Here is a 25,745-nt window from a genome sequence, read left to right on the forward strand (position 1 = left end):
ATGGCTCACGGGCCCAGCCGCTCCACGGCATGTGGGATCTTCCCGGACCGGGGCACGAACCTGTGTCCCCTGCATCGGCAGGCGGACTCTCAACCACTGCGCCACCAGGGAAGCCCCCCAAGATTAGTTTATAAAGACACTGTAGCTCTGTCTTGGCAGTTCTTTCTGTTGGATCACTCTCTGCTGAGGAATCAAGATACCATGTCATGTGCAGCTTTATGGGGCGGCCCATAAGGGGAGGAACTGAGGCCCTCCTACCAGCAGCCATGTGATGACCCTCCTGCTCTAGCCAGTCTTCAGGTGACTACAGCCCCCAACAACATCTGGACTGCAACCTCAAGAGAGATACTGTGATAGACCCATCCAGCTAAGCTCTTCCCAGATTCTTGGAGAGAAAATGTTTTTTGTTTTAAGCTGCTAAATTTTGGGGGTAATTTGTTGTGGAGCAATAGGTAAATAATGCAACCAGCCATAAAGTAGAGGTGGGAGATTGAAGGGAGTTTAGGAGATAACTGGAAAGAGAGAAAATCCAAGTGATTAGAACATATCTAAATGTTAATGGGAAATTTCAGTAGACAAGGAGAAAGCGTGGGGATACTGTATGGAGAAGCGGATGTGTAATAGAATAAGGTTCCTGAGATGGAGGGTGGGGTGGGATGCAGGGGGCTGGTATAGGGATTGACTTTCAATAAAAGCAGGAGCATTTTTAAGGTACTCACACTCAAATGCTCATTTGCCTGCCCACTTAGGCATTTGAGTTTGAGATCCTATGAGAGAGGCAAAACTCTAACAAGCTTAATTGAGAAAATACAAACATATAACGTTAATAACAAAAAAGGGAATATTATGGGAAATATGAACGAGCTTAAAACCGTTGTAAGCAAAATGATATACCATTCTAAACTGAATTCAGGTGAGGTTTTCTCCTAAGACAGTTATTAATTATTAATTGCCAGAATTGTTTCATAGAATAGAAAAGTCAGAATAATAAACATGAGAGAAATGGGAACAGCTGCCAGAGAATCACATCAAGAAAGGTGTTGGACATGTATGATTTCACAGATTATTTCATTTAAACTCTAAAGTTGTGTTGTCCAGTACAATAAGCGACAAGTCCCATGTAACTATTTAAATTTAAATTAACCATTTAAAATTAAATACAATTTAAAATTCAGTTTCTCAGTTGCACTAGTCTCTTTTCAAGTGCTAAATAGCCAAATGTGGCTAGTGACTGCCATATTGGACAGCACTGATAGAGAACATTTCCATCATCGCAAAAAGTTTTATGGGCCAGTGTTGCTCTAAAGGAATAGATAATTTTTGTCTGATAATTTTTGTTTCCAGGCACATAAAGAGGCCATGAGTCTTCCAATTTATTTTGTGAAACTATAATAACTTTGATGCCAAACACTGCCAAGATGACATCACAAAAGTTAGAAATCCATCTTGTATATGAATAGATGCAGACATTCTGAATAAACCTCTGGTACTTCAAATCTAGGTACTCATTCAGGAATAATCCAACACTGACATTCTGGAAGTATAGTACAAGGATTTTATAATAATAGGAAATTCATTAATATAATTTAACACATCAGTAGAGAAAAGGAGAAAAACATATTTGTCTTTACAAATACAAAACAAGTATTTGATAAAAATTAAATAGTCATTCCTAAATAAACTGAGACAAGAAAGAACTTTGTTCAGTATGCTAATGCATAACCTTCTCAGACATCAACATCTTCCCAAACCTCATCCCAAATAGCCCAACCTATATTTAAATGATAAAATACCACAGGCATTCCAATTACAATAAAGAATAAGACAAAACCAAGTCTGCTCTCATTTCTATAATTTAATATTGCTCTAGAAGTTTCAGTATATAATAATAAAAGAGTAAGAGGTATAAATAAAGGAAAGGAAGAGAGAACTTTTATCATAAATTTTTAAGACAATGTAGATATTTACCTAGGAAAGTCCAAGAGAATCAATTACAAAATAATATGAAAGTTCAGTGTGATAGTTAATTTTATGTGTCAACTTGACTCAACTCAGGGATGCCCAGGGAACTGATCAAACATTCATTCTGGGTGTGTCTGTGAGGGTGTTTCTGGAAGAGATTAGCATTTGATTCAGTAGACTGAGTAAAGAGATTTGCCCTCATCAATGTGGGGGCATTATCTAATCTGTTGGGGGCCCCAGCCAGACAAAAAGGCAAAGGAAGAGTGAATTCTTTCTCTGCTCTGGAGTTGGGAATTTCAACCTCTCTTGCTATCAGAGCTTCTGGTTCTTGGGTCTTTGGACCCTGGGACTTAACCTCAGGCTGGATCTCCAGACTCCCAACTAGGGCTGATTGCACTGTTGGCTTTCTTTGTTCTCCAGCTTACACATGGCAGACTGTGGGACTGCTTTGGCCTCCCTAACTGTGTTAGCCAATTCCTATAATTAAATTTCCTCTTATATATCTCTCTATAAATCCTATTGATTCTGTTTCTCTGGGAACCCCTGATTTATACATTCAGTAAGGCATGAGAAAGGTAAGCTGGCCCCTGACAGCCAAGTACTGACCTCACAGCCAGACCGTGGTGTTTTCCCATTGAACAGAGATTATTATTTCATTCAGACAAGGCCACTCTGTGACCCTGATGGATCAAGACAAAACCTAAATCTCTCCATAATCATGTATGAACCCAGACAAAAACATGAACATTGTCTAAAACATGAAAATAACCAACAGCCTCCATCCAGGCTAAGAGACATGACTCTGCTTCTTTACCTCAGTTCATTCCTCCTGCCTTCCAGACAAGAATGATTCAGATACCTAATCACAGAATTGTCTCTGTTTCATGACAGTATCCAATCCAGAGCAAAGCCCTGCTTCCTGAGCCCTCCCCCAAATCACCTCACATAAGTCCCAATCCTGTCAGTCCTTTATAACATCCTCCTACTGAGATACCCATGGTTCCCTTTGCTGTGCGTTTTCCCTTGTTTTAATGAACAACAAACCCAATTTGTTTAACTACAGGTATGTTCCTGGAGGTCTTCAGCTGATGGACATTGGCAAGTGACTATTAAAAACACAGGTACATATAGTTACACAAGATGTTATCATTGGGATATCTCTGTATTATTTCCTACAACTGCATGTGAATTTACAATTATCTAAAAGAATAATAAAAAAAATGTACAACAATAACAACAGTTAACAGCATCAACAACCATAAACCTTCCTATATCCTCCAATAACCAATAAAGAAAACACAATGGAAAAAGCACACACACAGAAGTTTATGCATTTTTTAAAGTCCTGAAGGGAAATACAACTAAATATTAACTATGGTTACCTCCTAGTTTGTAGAACGTGGAGTGATTTTCTTTCTTTAATTGACCTATTCTCCATCCTTTCAATGATGAACATACAGCATTTTAATAGCCAGGTTGTTATTTTCTGAAAGGAGTGACTAACAGGAGATAGTTGAAATTCTAAAATGAGATCACTGTGTTTGGAAATCATAAGGGTATAGAAAATAGGCTGCAGAACTGAAAGAATCCTCCAGATTTTCAGTGTTTTCCAGCTCACAGGGAGCTCATGCCTGCTCCCAAATGGGATGGAACAGGGGAAGTGGCAGATGAGGGCACAAGTAAAGCTGATGTCCAAGACGCGACAACTCTTCCCACTTGTTCTGACAACACAGATGCTCCTTTCTGCTTCTGGGCCAGCAAAAGCATCACATGGCATGTTCAGGCCTCTTAGATCCTGGCCTTAAGTGTGGCCATTGACAATGTTGAATTTTACCCAAGTCCTATGTTCCTGGAAAACTGTGATGATTAAGAAATTCTCCCACCCCTTTGTGTTTGGGAAACAAAAGGTGCTTACTGCAAAGAACCACCCTTCCCCATAAAATTTAGACAGGACTCACAGATGCCTCCCTTCCACCCTGTTTACCTAAAGGCCCCTCTAATTTTCCATTCTTTGCCTCACAAACAATTGGCTAAACTGCTTGCTCCCACTAATTGGAACAAAATGCTTGTTTACCAAACTCTAGTTAAGATTCTCTCCTTTCCCCAGGTGCTTGATCTTTGGTCCACCCTCAGCCTGAGCTAAGACACAGCCCATCCTCAACAGCCCCTCCTGTGTATAGGCTGGCATGAGGGTAAAATATTCTCTAATCTACAATCTAGCCACTTCCCTTCACCCCTTGTCCCCTCATGGTTCTTTCTCGCTTGTTTACTCCTCCCTGTAAAAGAAAACTTCTTTTTGCCTAAACCCTGGGACACTTGCAGACTTTATGGTCAAAGTTAATCCCTACTGCAATAGTCCCTTCCCTTCCTTTACAATAAACATGTTGCATAAGATCTCTCCTTACTAAGTACAGATTCCTTTTTTACTTAACTCCATATAAATACGAAAGAAAATAATACAAAAGTGAAACACCAAATTCCACTTAGGTGTAAGGATGGGAGTCAATATGAACATCCACTCACAGGAAGAAGTTCCAGAACCCAAACTTTAGTTGAAAATAAGGCACCTACATGGATGGAACCAATAACAGCAACAACCCAGGGCGGAGAGATGTAGGAATGTGGTATGAAAAGTGCCACATTGCAAGCCAAAGAGAAAAGGGTGTCAGCTCCAAAACCTGACTGTAAGTATTGCTGGGAAATATTATAAAGCATGCAGAATAAAAAGATGATCCATTCTATATAAGCTTAAATCTAGAGAAAAAGTGTTCTAGGAGACAAGCTTTGTTGTTGCAAAATCTGTGTAGGATTTTCTTGGTTTGCCAGTTTTCCTGAGAGAATATTTTTTGCATGTGGTTTTTTTTCCAACGCCACATTTTCAAGCTCATGTTGTTCTGGTGAACAAAAACAAGACTCTGATTTGGTTTGACACTTCATGCAGAGCAGAATGTCAGCTCTCTGAAAAAAATGATGTTCCACCCGTAGGAGGATTATTAAAAGGCATAAAACTTTATATACATTAAGCAAAAACAGGCTGATAGTTATGCTTATTAAGGATAATTATAGCATTTAACCTTGAGGGCATGAATTGGTCAAGTGGGTAATTTAATCTGGCAGACATCAAAATTATGTTTAAATAGTACAGAAAGGAGACAAAGCATGCAAAGATGGTTGTGGGATGAGCTCAAAAACTTTTTGAACACCTTTCCAAGTCTTGTAACTATTTCCTTTTATTTCTTATTTCTCTCCCTACTTTGAGTCAGTTTCATCTGTAGATTGTGGCTTTTGGGAAAATTAGGGACTGTTCTCACTCAAGTGCAATTATAATCACTTCAGTTTATTGTCATCCACTGAATATCTGAACTCCATAGCCACTCAGATTTAGTGGGTCTTCCTATGAATTAGCAAAGTGGGGAGGAATTGAGTGACTGAAAGTTAATTCCTTGTTTCTGTTTGGGTTATAGAGCTCAGTGTTTCTGAAAAATTGATCAAATAAAGGACATGGTACTCATCTGAGTAGTCCTAATATTTTCTTCGAGAAACAAGCTATAAGACATTACAGCAGCTGGGCCTCATTTTTCTCATACGTAACACAGGAATTTGCATTAGATATTTTTTTTGAGAGAGAATCTCTAAGTAGCAATGGGGAAACTTGAGCCATAGTCAACACATACTAATGGAAATTAGACTCAGCCATGATCCACCTCTTTCCTTCTGGTTTTAGTTTAGTTAATATCTACCCATATTTCTGATCTTGGCTTGTGTCATTTTCTCAGGTTTGCAATTTTTCATACAGTCATAGGTTTATTTCATTAATATCTGGATTCTCCACTAGGCTTTGAGCCCCACAAAAGTAAGGATATTGCTGTTTTTTGTTTCCCTTACCTACCCTCTTACTAGCACAATACTTGACCTATAGTAGGTTCTCAATAAATATTTGTTAAATGCTGAGTGAATGAGAAGACAATGGATCCCTAGGGTGAAATTGTTAAAGGAGGTCCCTCTTGGTACAAACACAGGAGCAACTAGGCTGGATAACCTGTCACTAGGTTTTTTGGTTATTCCCACTCAATGTGTATAGTAAGAAGGTCTTTTCTTCAGCCCTGTCCTACACTCCTCATCCCTCACCCTTCAAGGCCATCAACCCATTTGTCTGCTCACTGACATCGGGATAACTCTGGTGAGGTCACATGATCTTAACCCAGAATCTATAAGCTTTAGAACATCTCCAACTCTGAGAACAAACAAACATTCACCAGTATTTCCAGGAATTCAGATGCTATTTTCTTTTCTCTCCTCAACTTATTATTATTAAAAACTTCAAATCTGCAGAAAAGTTGAAGGAATAGTGCTAAGAATACCTTCAGCTAGATTCACTAATTATAAAAATTTTGCTGATTTGTTTATATTCTTTTTATATATGTATGTTTCTTTTGCTGAACCAATTGAAAATAAGTTATAAACATCAGGATATTTTATCCCTAAATACTTAACATGTATCTTCTGAGAACAAAAAACATTCTCCTACGTAACTATAATACTGTCACAGCTAAGACATTTAATATTGATACAAAAGTCTAACATACATGAATATTTAAATTTCTCCAGTTGTCCCAACAATGTCTTTTTTTTTTTCAAGTCCAAAACCTAATAAAGGATGATGCATTGTATTCAGTTGTCATGTTTACTCATTCTCCCTCAATCTAGAACAGGTCCTCCCTTGTTGGTTTGGTCTTTGTTAAAGACTTGAACATTTTTGGAGGGTCTAGGCTGTCCGTTTCATGAAATGTCCAAGCCTGTATTGATTATTATGTTGGAAGTTGAAAAACAGCAATTTTCCCAATTCTGCCATTCCTTCTATATTATTTAGCTGGTAAGAATTGCTTTTCTTAGCACCTTCTGCATTCACCTCCTCCTCTGTCATCTTTTTAATCTTCTTTTGATGGTTGCTATGGTTTCTTTTTTAATTCAATAAAAACATATTACTGCCCTCATTCATTTATTGTTGATGCACAAATTGTCCCAAATTTGCCTGGTAGGAGCCTCTTCAAACCAGATCCCATGTTCTTTTGATAGGACACTATTTATATCAAGTCCTGGCTTTCTGGAGCAAGATGCTCCAAGGTCACCTTGATCTTGGCCTCCCCCAGTCCTGCAATTGGGCCTTTTCTCCATGCACCCATGGTTCCTTTTAGTGGAGAATGGCATTTAGAAACCAAGATCTGTATGTTAGGTGTGCTCCTTGGCCTGTATTTGTTTTGCTATAGAATGTGTATAATATATATGACAAGATCAGTCGTGTTCAGGGTGGTATGGCTGCAGACAAATGTGTATGATATATCCGAAACACAATTTGTTATGAATCATTTATAAGACTGAACATGTTACATACATTTATTTTTGTATTCCAACTTGAACTCCTATTTCATGGTTATGCATATTGTTTTAGGGAATTTAGACATCATCATTATGTGTTGGGTAGATCTGAGAACGGCCAAGTTTCCTGGTTCTAATCTGATTTTTGGGACAGGACTCAGGGGATGGGAATGCTTAAAGAAGCATCCTGTTTTCATACTCAGCACGCAGAGCAGGAATCTGGCTTCTGCCCAGCTTTGCCTGCCTCAGCCAGAGCCAGGGACTTGCCATCACCCACAGAAGAGCCCTGTGCCTTTGGAGTCTCATCCATAAATTGAACTCACTATTCCTACCCTCCACCCCCACACTCTTATACCCAGAGCAATAGGGAGATGATGCCACTTAATTCTCTGAGCTCTCCAGAGAGAAGTACTCTTATCAGAGTATAACTGAAATCAACTCAAGGGACAAACACTCTGGTGGGTGCTGGCAGGGAGAGAAAGAGAGAGAGAGATCAATCTTGGGTTGAACTGCCATCAGAATTGGGGCTTTTTCTTCTTTTTGGATTTCCCTTTTTGACCACTTTTCCTTGTGCCCGCTTCCCTCCCTCCCCAGGTCTCATCCTGTGAAGTGATCATTATAGGAGAGTAAAGTAAAAGTAAAGAGGTGAGTAGGCAGGGACTTGTATTCCAGGACTGGAGTTCATGTGTCAACACATTGCAGTTTGGAGTACAGTGTACCCAGTTTTTCTCTGAGCCCAAGAAGCAAGCTGAACTCTAATCTCTGCAGTGACATGCTAGGTTGCCTACTGTCTTAGTTCATTTTTGCCACCGCGATACTGTGTAGCAACCCTCCCCACAACTCAGTGGCTTGACACAACAGTCATTTACTTCTCACCCCTGGGTCTGAGGGTCAATTGAAGTTTGGCTGGTGAAGCTGGAATCCAGGTTCTGGGCGAAGATCGGGTCCAGATCTGCTCCATGTTTCCTGTACTCTTTGGAATTGTTACCTAGTGTGTGTTCTTCTCAAGGTGAAGGTCAAAGGTCCCAGGTGGCCAAGCAGAAATACACAAGGCCTTCAAGGCCCAGGCTTGGAGCTGGCACTCTGTCATATCTGTCTGCACTTCATGGAGAAGCCATGTCAGATGGCCAAGTCCAAGATCAATGGGGTGACAAAGTATGTGCCTCCTATGGTGGGAAGGAGTAGGAGGACTATTTGCTAAACAATCATGCAAGCTCTCACGACCACCAAAAGTTGCTGGCATTCCCTCCATAACTATTACTTTCCATCTGTAACATGGAGGAACATCACCAGTTTAATTCTAAAGGACTCAGTGGAGCAATTGTCAGTCAGTGATACAATATGTGTAACGGAGAAGTCAGTGTGGGCATCTATAATCAGGAAAATGCCATTTTAAAGCTTTTTTGTTTGCTAGTTCTGTTCAAACCTGAACTCTGAAGGATGGGGAGGAGGGAATTTTTGCATCTGAAATTGATAGCTCCTTGCCCAAAGATGAAGGGTTAGGCCTCTTTTCAGATAGAGACTGACATAGCCAATCTGCCCAGAGATGAAGGGTGGATGGGGTCTTCAGGGCTCCCAGGAAGATGCCTCTCCCATAGAGAGCATTGAAAACAAGCTATTCTCCTCCTCCTCCTTTAAAAGTACCTGGGGAGGATTCCTCAGGAACTTGGGTAGATAAAGGGGCTTGGGGCTTCAGTTCTTATTACAGAAAGATGCTTTTTGTCTCAAGGTTGGAGGGAGAAGCAGATGCCTGTACCACTTCTAAACCAACTCAAACATCTTGAAAGAACCACAATTCTTTGGAGAGAGAGAGGAAAGGTGGGGAGGAGGGAGGGGTGGAGGGGAGAGGGAGAGAGAGACAGAAAAAGAGAGAGAGGTGAGAAGAAAGGAAGAGGGGATGCATGGGATGATGTGCTGGAAGCAGATGTTCCGGCTTGTGGAAGTTGATTATTAAATTTGCAGAAATTTGCAAGCCAGTTGATGTCCTGAATTAAGCCATGGTGGGAATATTTATACTATGGGGATTTGCAACTGCTACAAATCAGGGCTTTCCTTCCTGAAGAGTAGATTTTTAACTATTTATGAGCACATCACTACCTGCATGGAGTATAATGTTCTACCTTAACTACTGGGGGCAGTTAGGTAGAATGAATTATTTGCCCCCCACCCCCCCCCCCCCCCCCCGCCCACCACTGCTGTGAGTTCAATACCACATGGGATCAGCTGCATTGCTTGTAAGGCTGGGTTAGAATATGTGGCAGGCCCTATACATGGCCTGAATTCCCACCTCTGAATTTCCAGGTAGAGGAGCTAGAGAATGCACACCCTACTACGCTTTCCTGGTATGCTGGGGGAGTCTGGAGGCACAGGGACTAGTCTTTCTTGTTACTCATGGGCTTAGGGGCAAGGCAGAGGTATCTCATCATTGCCCTGTTTCAAAGTGTGTCTCTTCCTGAAAGTTGATACCTGAGGGTGAAGCCGAAACCGGCCTCTGTACCCTGACACCAAACTAAATCTCAGAGACAAAGTTTTGGGTGAAGTAGAAAATAGCTTTATTGCTTTGCTAGGCAAAGGGAGCCGTAGCGGGCTAATGCCTTCAAAACTGTGTCCCAACTTGGAGAGGTTAGTGAGAAGTTTTATAGTAATAATTCAAAGAGGGCGTGATCAGCTTGTGGACATTCTTCTGATTGGTTGGTGGTGAGATAGTGGGAGTCAGCATCATTACCTAGTTCCAACTGGTCTGGGGTCTACTTGCTTGTGGGCAGCACACCGTCATTAACCATTAACTTCTCCCACCTGGTGGGGGTTTCAGTAACTGCAAAACAGCTGGAAGATATTGTTGTGTATATCCCTTGGTGGGGAACCAGGACCTTGCCCCAAGGCTGCACTATTGTTTCTCTTGATTGTTTCTCCCTTGTCTCACATCCCCTCCCTCCCCTAATTAACAACTGCTTAAATCTGCCCATTGGAACTCAGAGAAGGTCATGGAGGCTGAATGAAGCCTATTTCTTGTAATCAAAGAAATGCAGAACACAGAAAGGCTTTTGTGCCCAGGAGCTCCACTGGGCTCTGCTCAGTATCAAGGGCCCCATCTATCAGGGAGAGACACCTGATACATCTAAATGCCTCACTATGGAAACAGGTAGGAAGGATTACAGGTATTTATCTTTAATGTTCAGTTGAAGTTAATTACAGAGCATGAGCATATATTTATCTGATTTTTTCCAATCAAAAGGAATCAAAGGATGAGGGTTAAGTTTTATGCATTGTAGTGTCAATCACTAAAATTAGCCACTCATGAATTATGTTACCAAAGATCCTTAGTATAAAAAGGCAGACTTGTGTCACTTAACTGACAATCACAATGACAAAGATGACAATTAACATTTATTAAGCACTTTCTGTGAGTGGGGTACTGTACTTAGCACTTTGCATGGATGATCAATTTAATTCCTATAGCCATGAATTATCTATTAGCATGCCTGCTTTACAGATAAAAATCTGAGCCTTGAGGAGGTTACATGCCTTGCCAAGACACACAGCTAATAAGTGATGGAGCTAGTTACTAATCTGGGTGTTTATAACTACTTGCATGTCCATGCCCCTGAGATTTTTGCTTCAATTCCAAGTGAAGTCTGTGTTTAGAGGGTGTGTGTGTGTGTGTGTGTGGTGGGTATGGTGGGGGGAGAGGATGTTGGGGGGCAGGTGAGGCATTTTATTTTTTATTTTATTTTTTTCAGTACGTGGGCCTCTCACTGTTGTGGCCTTTCCCGTTGCAGAGCACAGGCTCCGGACGTGCAATCTTAGTGGCCATGGCTCACGGGCCCAGCCGATCCGTGGCATGTGGCATCCTCCCGGACCGGGGCACGAACCCGTGTCCCCTGCATCGCCAGGCGGACTCTCAACCACTGCACCACCAAGGAAGCCCAAGGCATTTTAATATAATAGGGTCTCAGCTAATATTGTCTTTAAATTTCTTGCTTATTCATTTGTTCTTATGTTAATTTTTCATTTCCCCAGTAGAATGGAGCCCTAAGATACCTATAACTCAATGTTTTCTTTCTTCCCCCCTCTGTCCTGGTTTTAAATTTTCCATCCACTTACTTTCCATTCTTATTTTGCATTAGTTTTCTCTGCCACTTCACATCATAATTATCCCTCTTTTTGTGGGAGCTCTTGGGGAGGGTGGTCATTAGATAGATGAACTCAGGGATCTAATTCCTGTTTCTGATTTTAATTGCTTAGCTACACCATTCTTCCTGGAGGAGAAAAGTGGATAAGTGGTTGAGGGGGATTTGAGGTTTAGAGAAAGAAAAAAAAGGATTGGGGGTAGACGGTCACCTTGGAGAAATTCCTGTTGTTTTTAGTAACTCAGTGCTAGCACCAAGGGTCAGAAAAGCTATCTGTTCACAGTGGGGATTTGAACTGCTAATAGCATGAATTGCAAGTAAGGTTAATTCATTAGAGTCAGTATTTGTTGAATGTCTACTACGTCAGACATTTTGCTAGTCATTTCATATACTCTCTTAAATTTAAATTCATATCAAATCCATTGAGGCCTGTAACCATACCCTTATGTGAAAGAAAGCTAAATCAAATATCAAAATATTTTAGCTACTTCCCTAAAGTCATTCACACCAAGTCAGGGAAAGTAGATCCTGCTACCTTTTACTGTATCAATTCCATATTATTTGTGAACAGTTTCTGGAGACCTTCTTGATGAAAGCTGCATGCTGATGGTGTTTTCTTTCCATCCACTTAGACATATGTTGGCATTAGTGATTCTGTAAGATATGCCATCTTCCCCCAGGGAACACCTGTACTGTGTTTCTGGAAAGAAAAGTGAGATGTGGGCTTAGCAACTGCCTTATCCATTTAAGTCTGGGTTTATAGCCTAATCAGAAATTCCATGCTGTTTACCCCACTGCTGTGAGCTGAAGGAAAACCCACATTTTGTTGGGTTTTGTAGAAGAGGTGTCACCCTCAAATGTGACAAATATCACATTGCACCACTGTTTATTTTTCCAACAAGTTGAGTAGATAGATGGCTTCTGAGAGCACTGGGCAGAGAAGTGTTATCTCAAAGGCAGATCTGTTTTAAGTGAATTCAGTAAGAATGTTTAGAAGCCTTCATGGTCACATGTAGGCCACAGTGCCATGGGTTCCTGTGGCCTTTAGAAGCCCTTCCTTGCCTAGCATGTTCTCATCATATGTTGTTTCTTTTGCCCCTGATTTGCGGCCCCTGATCACTCAACCTAGCTGCCTCCAGGTGCAGGTTGGTGAGAAACATCTCAGCAACACATTGTTTCCCAGCATTTATCAAGAGCCTGGCTGAAAAAACTTGCTGAGGAAGAACTAGCCAGAGAATGTTTGGGCTGCTCCTTCATCCAATTCCTCTCTTATCAGGTCCAAGAGCTGTGCACCTGGGCTGACCCGCTGCTGCAGGCCCCCGAGAGGGCTATTACTATACTTCCCTTCCACACAACTCTGACGCTTCCCCCAGTGATGTGTTAAACAATCCAAAAAATGCTTCTGTTTTTCCTATCATTTACTATCTAGGGATAGAGACATGATTAAATATAGGTTTCATATTTTTGAAAACACAATCTCATGGGAGGTGTTGTGTACTTTCATTAGGAGGTCCACAATTCTGGTTGTCCTTTTTTTGGTGACCATTGCCTAGATTGATGTATGAATTTAAAAGCTTTTGACTGCTCTGTGGAGAGAGGCTTGGATAGGGTGAGAGTAGAAGCTGAGGAGGCTCTGGCAGTCGTCTGGTGAAGGTAGTGGTGGTAGAGATGGGATGTATTTGAGGCTTTCTGGAGGCAGAATTGATAGGATTTAGGTATTGGATGTGGGGGGATTAGAGAAAAGAAGGAGCCAGGGAGGATGGTCTAGCTTCTGGGCATAGCTACTGGCTGGATTGTGATGCTATTTCTTGAGACAACTGTGGAAGGACTTGGTTTGAGTATAAAATGAAGAATCTTCTGTTTGAACACCATTTTGAATGCCATTTGGTATATCTCAGTGGAAGTGTTGAGGAGGCAGTTGTATCTGTATCTAGAGCCCAGAGGAGAGAGGAGATCCACAAGATGAACATTTGGGAGACTTCAGTACATATCACATTTAAAGCCTTAGGGGTATGAGATCACATAAGGAAAGTGGTGATGTAGAAGGGAAGTGGTCCCAGGATATAGTATCCTGAAGAAACCATAGCATGTGAAAGGAAGGAGCAGCCAGCAAACCAGGAGGAAAACCAGGAGAATGTGGTATTGCAGATGCCAAAGAGGATGATGTTCTAATAATGAGTGGTCAACCAGGAGGAGAGGTACTAAGAAGTCAAATGAGGCGGGGACAGAGAAAGGACCACTGGTCATTGCATTTGGCAACATGAAGACTACAGTAAACTTGTCAAGAGCAACTTCTGTGGACTAGGGAAGCAGAAGCCAGATGGAGAGTAGGTCAAAGAGAGAACCAGAGGCAAGGAGGTAGGGATAGTGTGTGTAAACAACACCTCTGAGAAGTTTCACTGTGAAGAGGAACAGAGAATACTGTCTTCCTTCTTAGCAATTGGCTTCTTTTTATCATATGAGAATGGTGTTGACTGGGTTTATTCTCGTGTTTGGTTACTAGAATGCAGCATAAATTTGTGGCCCACTCATGAAAAAGAGTTTAGACTTCATGGTGTACATTTTCAACCCTGATTCAATTTTATGTCCCTACTCTTGTTTTTATTCTGTCTTGATTCTGACTTTTAACTAAGTCCCTCTTCTTGATTGATTGATTGTGACAGATCCTGCCTCAGGTTTCTTTGTACAAATAGCACAGGAGGACACCAGCCCCATGCAGGTAGCAGCCCAGAGGTCATACCAGTCCTTCTGTCCTTGAGTCAGCAGAGCTGACTGGAACCTTCTTGGAGGCCTGGCCACCTTTGGGAGCCTGAGCCTGAGCTGAAGCCAGGGCAAGAGCCACAGCAGCATCCTGGGCCTGGTTTGAGCCTTGGACTTTGGCCAGCAGAACCTGAGACCCTTGGTAAAGCAGGCACAATAATGTTTCCTGAGATTGGGGTGAGTGATGTAGGCAGGTTGACCAAGCTTGGGGCTGCCGCCCTTTGGGATTTTGGGCTTGACCTCCTTGGGTTTTACGAGTGCCTTGATAGCCTTGGCACGTTCACTCATGGCCCTGGCATTGTTGGCTTGCATCTTCTTAAGGCCCTTCTTTGTACTTCTTGGCAAAGTCCACGTTCCTCAGGAACTTGGGGTCTACTCCCTTAAGAGTTTCATATCTTTGTGACTGGGGCTTCTTGATGCCATTCCTGTGCCAGTTTCGGGAATGCTTGTTCATGGTGTGGTTTTTGGACTTGGTCATGTCTGCACTGAAAGCCCGTGGATCTCACAGTGCCTGGGATTGAAAAAGAAAGAGCCATCTTGTTGATTTATGTACTATGCCTTAAATATTTCCCAGAGAAATATGAGCACGTAAATGAATTAATAGGCTCTAAGGCGCTGTCTGTGTCAAGTAGCAGCCTCACTAAGTTCAGTGTACTTTTTTTTATATAAAGAATGGAGACTATTCTTTTTTAATTAATTAATTTATTTTTGCTGTGTTGGGTCTTCGTTTCTGTGGGAGGGCTTTCTCTAGTTGTGGCAAGTGGGGGCCACTCTTCATCGCGATGCACGGGCCTCTCACTATCGCGGCCTCTCTTGTTGCAGAGCACAGGCTCCAGACGCGCTGGCTCAGTAGTTGTGGCTCACGGGCCCAGTTGCTCCGCAGCATGTGGGATCTTCCCAGACCAGGGCTCGAACCCGTATCCCCTGCATTAGCAGGAAGATTCTCAACCACTGCGCCACCAGGGAAGCCCTAGTGTAATTTTTTTTATTTTGATAGATAGTAACTAATCCAATTCTTGGCCCTAATTCCACTTTATGTCGTATCAGGGCATTAGTATCTACATTGTCATCAGAAACTGAAGCTTGTTCCTGCTATGGTGTTGAGTGAAGTTGGTAGTGAGATGTAAGCTAGAGACTGGGCCCATTGTGCCATTTGACATGCAGCAGCATCTGCACACGTGAACACATCCACTCTAGAAACTCTAAGGGCTGAAAGCTAGCACCTCTCAAGCTTTATTATGCATCTGAATTGCCTGGGAATAGGGTAAAAATGTATAGGGGATCAGATGCCACCCCAAAATATGCCACTTTGGCATAAGGATTATTCTGAGCTGAAGACAGTTGAGAAGCAGCACCTGCCAAACAAACTCTTTGTCCTCCTCTATTTGCTTAAGAGCAGGATTTATATTTCCATGTGTTAGGGTGTCTCCCTCTCTCAGGAGGAAGAGGAAGACAGCTCTAGACTCTTAGCAGCCCAGGAACAATACCAAGAGGAATCTACATAACAAACTTTACTAAAACAACCCTTATCTTCCATTAGTTTCCTCCTATATATATTTATATCTATATATCTTTCCACAGCTTGCCACCCTTAAAACCTCAAATCCTTTCTCCTTTGTCTTTTCACTTCTGTACAAATTTATTGTTCCTTATTAAGATGCTAATATAAGCCTCAAGTTCTATTCATCTTCTTGAGTCATTCATCACTGAGTTTCGCCTACATGCACAATGCATATGTTAATAAACTCTGTTTTTCTGTCTTAATTTGTCTTTTGTCAGTTTAATTTCCAGGGCTTCAGTCATAGAATGTAAGAGGGTGGGCAATAATTTGTTTTCCTCCCCTACAATACAAATTCCGATTCAGTAGATTTAAGGTGGAGCCTGAGAATACATTTTTTTCTTTTTCTTTTTCGAATTTTCTTTTATTTATTTTTTTATACACCAGGTTCTTATTAGTCATCTATTTCATACACATCAGTGTATACATGTCAATCCCAGTCTCCCAATTCATCCCATCACCATCCCCACCACTTTCCCCCATTGATGTCCATACGTTTGGTTCTCTACATCTGTGTCTCAATTTCAACCCTGCAAACCAGTTCATCTGTACCATTCTTCTAGGTTCCACATATATACGATAAGATGCGATATCTGTTTTTCTCTTTCTGCCTTCACTGTGTATGACAGTCTCTAGATTCATCCATGTCTGTACAAATGACCCAATTTCGTTCCTTTTCATGGCTGAGTAATATTCCATTGCATATATGTACCACAACTACTTTATCCATTCATCTGGCAATGGGCATTTAGGTTACTTCCATGACGTGGCTATCGTAAAAAGTGCTGCAATGAACATTGGGGTGCATGTGTCTTTTTGAATTATGGTTTTCTCTGGGTATATGCCCAGTAGTGGGATTGCTGGGTCATATGGTACTTCTATTTTTAGTGTTTTAAGGAACCTCCATACTGTTCTCCATAGTGGCTGTATCAATTTACATTCCCACCAACAGTGCAAGAGGGTTCCCTTTTCTCCACACCCTCTCCAGGATTTGTTGTTTGTAGATTTTCTGATGATGCCCATTCTAACTGGTGTGAGGTGATCACTGTAGTTTTGATGTGCATTTCTCTAATAATTAGTGATGTTGAGCAGCTTTTCATGTGCTTCTTGGCCATCTGTATGTCTTCTGTGGAGAAATGTCTTTTTACGTCTTCTGCCCGGTTTTGCATTGGGTTGTTTTTTTTTTAATATTGAGCTGCATGAGCTGTTTATATATTTTGGAGATTAATCCTTGGTCTGTTGATTGGTTTGCAAATATTTTCTCCCATTCTGAGGGTTGTCTTTTCGTCTTGCTTATAGTTTCCTTTGCTGTGTAAAAGCTTTTAAGTTTCATTAGGTCCCACTGGTTTATTTTTGTTTTTATTTTGGTTACTCTAGGAGGAGGATCAGAAAACACCTTGCTGTGATTTATGTCAAAGAGTGTTCTTCCTATGTTTTCCTCAAGGAGTTTTATAGTGTCCAGTCTTACATTTAGGTCTCTAATCCATTTTGAGTTTATTTTTGTGTATGGTGTTAGAGAGTGTTCTAATTTCATTCTTTTACCTGTAGCTGTCCAGTTTTCCCAGCACCACTTATTGAAGAGACTGTCTTTTCTTCATTGTATATCCTTGCCTCCTTTGTCATAGATTAGTTGACCATAGGTGCGTGGGTTTATCTCTGGGCTTTATATCCTGTTCCATTGATCTATATTTCTGTTTTTGTGCCAGTACAATATTGTCTTACTTACTGTAGCTTTGTAGTATAGTCTGAAGTCAGGGAGTCTGATTCTTCCAGCTCCATTTTTTCCCCTCAAGACCGCTTTTGCTATTCAGGGTATTTTGTGTCTCCATACACATTTTAAGATTTTTTGTTCTACTTCTGTAAAAAGTGCCATTGGTTATTTGATAGGGATTGCATTAAGTCTGTAGATTGCTTTGGGTAGTATAGTCATTTTCACAATTTTGATTCTTCCAATCCAAGAACGTTGTATATCTCTTCATCAGTTTGTATCATCTTTAATTTTTTCATCAGTGTCTTATAGTTTTCTGCATACAGCTTCATACAGTGTCTTATAGTTTTCTGCATACAGCTCTTTTGTCTCCTAGGTTTATTCCTAGGTATTTTATTCTTTTTGTTGCAACGGTAAATGGGAGTGTTTCCTTAATTTCTCTTTCAGATTTTTCATTATTAGTGTATAGGAATCCAAGGGATTTCTGTGCATTAATTTTGTATCCTGCAACTTTACCAAATTCATTGATTAGCTCTAGTAGTTTTCTGGTGGCATCCTTAGGATTCTCTATGTATCGTATCATGTCATCTGCAAACAGTGACAGTTTTACTTCTTCTTTTCCAATTTGTATTCCTTTTATTTCTTTTCCTTCTCTGATTGCCATGGCTAGGACTTCCAATACTATGTTGAATAATAGTGGTGACAGTGGATATCCTTATCTTGTTCCTGATCTTAGAGGAAATGCTTTCAGTTTTTCTCCATTGAGAATGATGTTTGCTGTGGGTTTGTCATCTATGACCTTTATTATGTTGAGGTAGGTTCCCTCTATGTCCACTTTCTGGAGAGTTTTTATCATAAATAGGTGTTGAATTTTGTCAAAAGGTTTTTCTGCATCTATTGAGATGATCATAACGTTTTTCTTCTTCAATTTGTTAATATGGTGTATCACATTGATTGATTTGCATATATTGAAGAATCCTTGCATCCCTGGGGTAAATCCCACTTGACCATGGTGGTGTATGATCTTTTTAATGTGTTGTTGGATTCTGTTTGCTACTATTTTGTTGAGGATTTTTGCACCTATATTCATCAGTGATGTTGGTTTGTAATTTTCCTTTTTTGTAGTCTGTCTGCTTTTGGTATCAGGGTGATGGTGGCCTCATAGAATGAGTTTGGGAGTGTTCCTTCCTCTGCAATTTTTTTGGAAGAGTTTGAGAAGGATGGGTATTAGCTCTTCTCTAAATGTTTGATAGAATTGACCTGTGAAGCCATCTGGTCCTGGACTTTTGTTTGTTGGAAGGTTTTTAATCACAGTTTCATTACTTGTGATTGGTCTGTTCATATTTTCTATTTCTTCCTGTTTCAGTCTTGGAAGGTTATACCTTTCTAAGAATTTGTCCATTTCTTCCAGGTTGTCCATTTTATTGGCATAAAGTTGCTTGTAGTAGTCTCTTAGGATGCTTTGTATTTCTGCGGTGTCTGTTGGAACTACTCCTTTTTCATTTCTAATTTTATTGATTTGAGTCCTCTCCCTCATTCTTGATGAGTCTGGCTAATGGTTTATCAATTTTATTTTCTCAAGAACCAGCTTTTAGTTTTATTGTTCCTTGCTATTGTTTTCTTTGTTTCTATTTCGTTTATTTCTGCTCTGATCTTTATGATTTCCTTCCTTCTACTAACTTTGGGTTTTGTTTGTTTGCCTTTCTCTAGTTCCTTTAGGTGTAAGGTTGGATTGTTTATTTGAGATTTTTCTTGTTTCTTGAGGTAGGCTTGTATAGCTATAAACTTCCCTCTTAGAACTGCTTTTGCTGCCTTCCATAGGTTTTGGATCATCATGTTTTCATTATCATTTGTCCCTAGGTATTATTTGCTTTCCTCTTTGATTTCTTCAGTGATCTCTTGGTTATTTAGTAACGTATTGTTTAGCCTCCATGTGTTTGTGTTTTTTACGTTTTTTCCCCTGTAATTCATTTCTAATCTCATAATGTTGTGGTCAGAATAGAAGCTTGATATGATTTCAATTTTCTGAAATTTGCTGAGGCTTGATTTGTGACCCAAGATGTGATCTATCCTGGAGAATGTTCTGTGTGCACTTGAGAAGAAATTGTAATCTGCTGTTTTTGGATAGGATGTCCTATTAATATCAATTAAATCTATCTGGTCTAATGTGTCATTTAAAGCTTGTGTTTCCTTATTAATTTCCTGTTTGGATGATCTGTCCATTGTGGAAGTGAGGTGTTAAAGTCCCCCACTATTAGTGTGTTACTGTCGATTTCCTCTTTTATAGCTGTTAGCAGTTGCCTTATGTATTGAGGTGCTCCTATCTTGGGTGTATATATATTTAAAATTGTTATATATTCTTCTTGGATTGATCCCTTGATCATTATGTAGTGTCCTTCTTTGTCTCTTGTAACATTCTTTATTTTAAATAATATTTTCTCTGAGTAGACTTTGAGTATTGCTACTCAAAGCAATGAGTATTGTTACTCCAGCTGTCTTTTGATTTCCATTTGCATGGAATATCTTTTTTCCATCCCCTCAGTTTTAGTCTGAATGTGTCCCTAGGTCTGAAGTGGGTCTCTTGTAGACAGCATATATATGGGTCTTGTTTTTGTATCCATTCAGCAAACCTATGTCTTTTGGTTGGAGCATTTAATCCATTCACATTTAACGTAATTATTTTGGGATTTGTTTTTTTTAGGTCCTTTTCTTCTCCTGTGTTTCCCACTTAGAGAAATTCCTTTAGCATTTGTTGTAGAGCTGATTTTATGGTGCTGAATTCTCTTAGCTTTTGCTTGTCTGTAAAGCTTTTGATTTCTCCATTGAATCTGAATGAGATCCTTGCTGGGTAGAGTAATCTTGGTTGTAGGTTCTTCCCTTTCATCACTTGAAGTATATCATGCCACTCACTTCTGGCTTGTAGAGTTTCTGCTGAGAAATCAGCTGTTAACCTTAATGGAGTTCCCTTGTATGTTATTTGTCATTTTTCCCTTGCTGCTTTCAATAATTTTTCTTTGTCTTTAATTTTTGCCAGTTTGATTACTATGTGTCTCGGCATGTTCCTCCTTGGGTTTATCCTGTATGGGACTCTCTGCACTTCCTGGATTTGGGTGGCTATTTCTTTTCCCATGTTAGGGAAGTTTTCGACTATAATCTCTTCAAATATTTTCTCCGGTCATTTCTCTCCCTCTTCACCTTCTGGGATCCCTATAATGCAAATGTTGTTGCATTTAATGTTGTCCCAGAGGTCTCTTAGGCTCTCTTCATTTCTTTTCATTTTTCTTTATTCTGTTCCATGGAAGTGAATTCCACCATTCTGTCTTCCAGGTCACTTATCCTTTCTTCTGCCTCAGTTATTCTGCTATTGATTCCTTCTAGTGTAGTTTTCATTTCAGTTATTGAGCTGTTCATCTCTGTTTGTTTGTTCTTTAATTCTTTTAGATCTTTGTTAAACATTTCTTGCATCTTCTCGATCTTTGCCTCCATTCTTTTTCTGAGGTCTTGGATCATCTTCACTATCATTATTCTGTATTCTTTTTTCTGGAAGGTTTCCTATCTCTACTTCATTTAGTTGTTTTCCTGGGGTTTTATCTTGTTCCTTCATCTGGTGCATAGCCCTCTGCCTTTTCATCTTGTCTATCTTTCTGTGAATATGGTTTTCCTTCCACAGCCTGCAGAATTGTAGTTCTTCTTGCTTCTGTTGTCTGCTCTCCGGTGGATGAGGCTATCTAAGAGGCTTTTGCAAGTTTCCTGATGGGAGGGACTGGTGGTGGGTAGAGCTGGCTGTTGCTTTGGTGGGCAGAGCTCAGTAAAACTTTAATCCACTTGTCTGCTGATGAGTGGGGCTGGGTTCCCTCCTTGTTGGTTGTTTGGCCTGAGGCAACCCAACTCTGGAGCCTACCTGGGCTCTTTGGTGGGGTAATGGTGGACTCTGGGAGGGCTCACACCAAGGAATAGTTCCCAGAACTTCTGCTGCCATTGTCCTTGTCCTCACGGTGAGACACAGCCACGTCCCACCTCTGCAGAAGACCCTCTAACACTAGCAGGTAGGTCTGGTTCAGTGTCCTATGGGGTCACTGCTCCTTTCCCTTGGTCCTGATGCACACACTACTTTGTGTGTCCCCTCCAAGAGTGGAGTCTCTGTTTCCCCCCGTCCTGTCGAAGTCCTGCAATCTAATCCCGGTAACCTTCAAAGTGTGATTCTCTAGGAATTCCTCTTCCCATTGCCGGACGCCCAGATTGGAAGCCTGAAGTGGGGCTTAGAACCTTCACTCCAGTGGGTGGACTTCTGTGGTATGTGTTCTCCAGTTTCTGAGTCACCCAACCAGCAGTTATGGGATTTGATTTTATTGTGATTGCACCCCTTCTACCATCTCATTGTGTCTTCTCCTTTGTCTTTGGATGTGGGGTATGTTTTATGGTGAGTTCCAGTATCCTCCTGTTGATGATTGTTCAGCAGTTGGTTGTGATTCTGTTGTTCTTGCAAGAGGTAGTGAGAGCACATCCTTCTACTCTGCCATCTTGAACCAATCTCCCTGAGCATCCATTTCTAAAAAGTTTTCAGGTGATGCTGAAGTGTCTGGTCCATGGACCATAATTTGAACAGTAAGGATATAGGCCACCAGGGGCTGTCTGCAGGACAACACACCAGCCCTTCTGGATTTCTTCAATGTACCTTAACCTTAACTGATTGACTATAATCATCTGTGAGAAGTGACAGCCATCAAGACTTAATTTGAGAGTCCACCTGGATTTGTAAAAGTCCACTTTGTATTAGAAGGGACAGGCTTATTTGTGAGAATTACATAACTTTCCAATCTTGTCTACTTAAAACTGAGGGTCAGATTTCATCTTGGGTTCCCTGATTAGATTTTCATCAGTAGTAATTCTCCTGAGTATTTGCCTCCTCTCTTCCTTAGGAGAAGCAAATGCTTGACACTTTTTTTTTTTTTGGCGGTATGCGGGCCTCTCACTGTTGTGGCCTCTCCCGTTGTGGAGCACAGGCTCCAGACGCTCAGGCTCAGTGGCCATAGCTCACTGGCCCAGCTGCTTCACGGCATGTGGGATCTTCCCAGACTGGGGCACGAACCTGTGTCCCCTGCATTGGCAGGTGGACACTCAACTACTGCGCCACCAAGGAAGCCCATGCTTGACAATTTTAATCTTTTGGGGCAGAGCACTGTTAACCACTTGCTTTGGAGGATCTTCCAGCTAAGAACAGCTTGGAAGTGGTGATGGGGTGGGGATGACTGTGAGGATTAACTCAGTAATTATGGAGAGCAATTCAGGCTGCATAATGACTGGCAAGGCATTGGATAAAAGAATGACACAAGAGCCTGAAAAGCATTGGCACAGTGGTGGTGGTGGCCTATGGCTGTGGGGCAGCTGGACGTACCCCGTGGGGCAGCCGGGTGGATGAAAGGCTCTTGGTGCTACAGCCAACAGTCAGTGCTGTGCCTCTGAGGTGGGAGAGCCAACTTCAGGACACTGGTTGAAAAGAGACACCCCCCCCCAGCTCCACGTAATATCAAATGGCAAAAATCTCCCAGAGATCTCCATCTCAACACCAGCACCCAGCTTCACTCAACGACCAGCAGGCTACAGTGCTGGACACCCTATGCCAAACAACTAGCAAGACAGGAACATAACCTCACCCATTAGCAGAGAGGCTGCCTAAAATCATAATAAGGCCACAGACACCCCAAAACACACCACCAGATGTGGACCTGCCCACCAGAAAGACAAGATCCAGCTTCATCCACCAGAACACAGTCAGTAGTCCCCTCCACCACAAATACAAGATCCAGCCTCATCCACCAGAACACAGGCACTAGTCCTGTCAACCAGGAAGCCTGCACAACCCACTGAACCAAATTTAGCCACTGGGGACAGACACCAAAAACAACAGGAACTATGAACCTGCAGCCTGCCAAAAGGAGACCCCAAAAACAGTAAGATAAGCAAAATGAGAAGATAGAAAAACACACAGAAGATGAAGGAGCAAGATAAATATGCACCAGACCTAACAAATGAAGATGAAATAGTCTACCTGAAAAAGAATTCAGAATAATGATAGTAAAGATGATCCAAAATCTTGGAAATAGAATAGAGAAAATGCAAGAAGTATTTAACAAGGACCTAGAAAAACTAAAGAGGAAACAAGCAAAGATGAACAACACAATAGGTGAAATTAAAAATACTCTTGAACAGACCAATAGTAGAATAACTGAGGCAGAAGAACGGATAAGTGACCTGGAAGATAAAATAGTGGAAATAACTACTGCAGGGCAGAATAAAGAAAAAAGAATGAAAAGAACTGAGGACTGTCTCAGAGACCACAGGGACAACATTAAACACACCAACATTTGAATTATAGGGGTTCCAGAAGACGAAGAGAAAAAGAAAGGAACTGAGAAAATATTTGAAGAGATTATAGTTGAAAACTTCCCTAATATGGGAAAGGAAATAGTTAATCAAGTCCAGGGAGCACAGAGAGTCCCATACAGGATAAATCCAAGGAGATACAGGCCAAGACACATATTAATCGAACTGTCAAAAATTAAATACAAAGGAAACATATTAAAAGCAGCAAGGTAAAAACAACAAATAACACACAAGGAATCCCCATAAGGTTAAGAGCTGAACTTTCAGCAGAAACTGTGCAAGGCAGAAGGAACTGACAGGACATATTTAAAGTGATGAAGGAGAAAAAGCTACAACCAAGATCACCCAGCAAGGATCTCATTCAGATTTGATGGAGAAATTAAAACCTTTACAGACAAGCAAAAACTGAGAGAGTTCAGCACCACCAAACCAGCTTTACAACAAATGCTAAAGGACCTTCTCTAGGCAAAAAACACAAGAGAAGGAAAGGACCTACAATAACAAACCCAAAACAATTAAGAAAATGGGAATAGGAACGCACATATCGATAGTTACCTTAAATGTAAATGTATTAAATGCTCCCACCAAAAGACACAAACTGGCTGAATGGACACAAAAACAAGACCTATATATATGCTGTCTATAAGAGACCCACTTCAGACCTAGGGACACATACAGACTGAAAGTGAGGGCATGGAAAAAGATATTCCAGGCAAATGGAAATCAAAAGAAAACTGGAGTAGCAATTCTCATATCAGAAAAAGTAGACTTTAAAATAAAGGCTATTACAAGAGACAAAGAAGTACACTGCATAATGATCAAAGGATTGATCCTAGGAGAAGATATAACAAATGTAAATATTTATGCACCTAACATAGAAGCACCTCAATACATAAGGCAAATACTAACGGCCGTAAAAGGGGAAATTGATACTAACACATTCATAGTAGGGGACTTAAACACCCCACTTTTACCAACGGACAGATCATCCAAAATTAAAATAAATAAAAACACACAAGCATTAAATGAAACATTAAAGAAGATGGACTTAATTGATGTTTATAGGACATTCCATCCAAAAACAACAGAACACACATTTTTCTCAAGTGCTCATGGAACATTCTCCAGGATCGATCATACCTTGGGTCACAAATCAACCATTGGTAAACTTAAGAAAATTGAAATTGTATCTGAAGAAATCAAAGAGGACATCCAAAAATACCTAGAAACAAATGACAATGGAGACACAATGACCCAAAACCTATGGAATGCAGCAAAAGCAGTTCTAAGAGGGAAGTTTATAGCAATACAATCCTACCTTAAGAAACAGGAAACATCTCAAATAAACAACCTAACCTTGCACCTAAAGCAATTAGAGAAAGAAGAACAAAAAACCCAAAGTTAGCAGAAGGGAGGAAATCATAAAGATCAGATCAGAAATAAATGAAAAAGAAATGAAGGAAATTATAGCAAAAATCAATAAAACTAAAAGCTGGTTCTTTGAGAAGATAAACAAAATTGATAAATCATTAGCCACACTCATCAAGAAAAAAAGGGAGAAGACTCAAATCAATAGAATTAGAAATGAAAAAGGAGAAGTAACAACTGACACTGAAGAAATACAAAATATCATGAGAGATTACTACAAGTAATTCTATGCCAATAAAATGGACAACCTGGAAGAAATGGATAAATTCTTAGAAATGCACAACCTGCCAAGACAGAACCAGGAAGAAATAGAAAATATGAACAGACCAATCACAAGCACTGAAATTGAAACTGTGATTAAAAATCTTCCAACAAACAAAAGCCTAGGACCAGATGGCTTCACAGGCGAATTCTATCAAACATTTAGAGAAGAGCTAAC

General features: G+C 40.6%; 1 pseudogene across 1 annotated transcript; it reads right to left on the reverse strand.

Annotated features, from left to right (window-relative positions):
- Nucleotides 1-14,202: 14,202 nt before the first annotated feature.
- On the reverse strand, nucleotides 14,203-14,706 carry LOC309973515 (large ribosomal subunit protein eL29-like; annotated as a pseudogene). Its single transcript has one exon. The product of its transcript is annotated as a large ribosomal subunit protein eL29-like (transcript).
- Nucleotides 14,707-25,745: the final 11,039 nt, after the last annotated feature.

This window comes from Leucopleurus acutus (assembly GCF_964270905.1).
Source record: "Leucopleurus acutus genome assembly, chromosome: 16".
Classification (NCBI taxonomy): domain Eukaryota; kingdom Metazoa; phylum Chordata; class Mammalia; order Artiodactyla; family Delphinidae; genus Leucopleurus; species Leucopleurus acutus.